Here is a 1906-nt window from a genome sequence, read left to right as displayed (position 1 = left end):
TTGATGGCGGGGAGAAGCTCCTGCTTAATCCAGCGCTGTAAATTTTCCATTTGAGGAATGCGACTTATTCATGATCTTTCCCTGAACAAGTTGATCTGACAGACCAGAACGTAAAGCTATTGTGACCGAAGACCTTGGGCTCATCCCCTGCCTACCATGATGGCGAAGATACCTGCTGGCACAGAGGCCTCGTCGAGCAGCGTAAGGGACCTGCTCGCCACACTCCCGTGTAGCCTCAGTGTTCAACACCGAGCTCAGAGCTGGGAAGAAAATGTGTGCGTCTGCGCTGCTCTAAAAAAGGTGGTTCTGAAAGCTACCAGGTGGTAGCTCTCCATCCTTGCTGGTCTGCATCATGGCTTGTGAGTTGACAGCCGCTTCTAAGGCCCTGCACTCACAGCTCACTAAGCACACAGGTCTCCTCCGTGCTGGCGCTACTTCCCTCGACACAGAACCCCCTCCCAGACCACGATCCCCAAAGAAATAACGTAAGCAATAGCAGAAAGCCGCTGCAAAACAGGAAAGCCTGTCTCCAGAGAGTACCTGCTCTGCTGCCAGTGGTGTGGCGACTTCTGCAGGGACACGATGGCTGCTGGGATGTGTGGCTCTTGCTGCAGAAAACGGGAGCAACCTGCCGTGGGTGATAAAGAGAAAAGGAAGAATTAGATTTTTATTTTAGGGAACACAAAAGCTGTATGAGGAGGCCGCAGCCCCGCACACCCAGAGGAGCTATGCCTCTTCTAGGACTGGCATTTGACGGCCACATTATACTATGAAAGGCAAACGTGAAGGAGCCACACCTTGACAACATTTTATTTCCTCGGAGCCATCAGAAAGGCACATACCCATGTGGTGGACCTGAAAATATGACTGCAATGAGAAGGCTGTATATAAACAGAAAAAGTTGTGGTGTTTTGTTTTGCTTTTTTGTAAATAGAATGGGTTGTCCAAATGTTGAAAGTTTGCCTCACGCAGAAGGCATAAATGTTTTTTTCTTTGTAGACCTCCTACGCTTTTGTGTTGTTATCACACAGCAACTATTTGTTAATCTGCAACAAACTGGGAATGTTTTCAAAAATATGTGATGCTTATTTTGTCTCATCTCAAATTATTTTTAATAACAAAGCTATGTGCCACATGCATGGTTGCGAGTATTATTGGATGCAATTATTCATATCTTGAAATAGCAAAACACAAATGTTCTTCCTCCTTCTTCACATGGGTTTTAAATTCTTTTGTTTTTATGCTTTGTAGTTGAAAATCTTCTGTTCCCCCCACCCTCCCCCAAATCTGTTCCAATACACTTACAACTCTATAGGTATCTTTCCCTTTGCTATGTTCAAAGTATTAACAGACAAAATCCAATGAAGACTTCCCCTTTCGTGTAAAATAATTCAAATGCAAGGTTTTTTTCCTGGGGTTTCAAAGCATTTTGACCTCGTTTACAAAAACGAACTTCTGCTATCTCATTGCAGGTCTGTGCATCCCCCGTACACTTATCCAGTAAATCTGTGGCCAGTTTCATCTAAATCTGGCACAGGGGTTCACATCTCAAGTACTTATTTCCTGGAAGTTTTGTAAAGGCAGATGGCCACAAAGAAGAAAGAAAAGCCCTTAGAGGTAAGGCTGTGATGAGGAATCTCTCCTCATAACATATCAGAAAAATTCTGGGCCAAAGGACGGGGAAGAGAAGGCTCCAAAGCATTAAACTGCGGATATGTGGATCTTGTTGGGCAACTTGCTGAAAAAGACACTCCTTGTCTTTATTTCCATTTTAAAGCATGTCAAAATACAGCTGTTGTTAGTGCCTGTGCTCACAGAGAAAACCCTAGGTTGCCGCCACTCACGCCGTTTTTCTTTGGGAGATGGTGTGGTCCACAATGAATATAATCTGAAGGAATACTTCAAC

The sequence above is a fragment of the Cygnus atratus genome, chromosome 7 (genome assembly GCF_013377495.2).
Source record: "Cygnus atratus isolate AKBS03 ecotype Queensland, Australia chromosome 7, CAtr_DNAZoo_HiC_assembly, whole genome shotgun sequence".
In the NCBI taxonomy this organism is placed as follows: domain Eukaryota; kingdom Metazoa; phylum Chordata; class Aves; order Anseriformes; family Anatidae; genus Cygnus; species Cygnus atratus.
The sequence above is the reverse complement of the archived record's forward strand: the minus strand, read 5'-3'. Positions refer to the sequence as shown.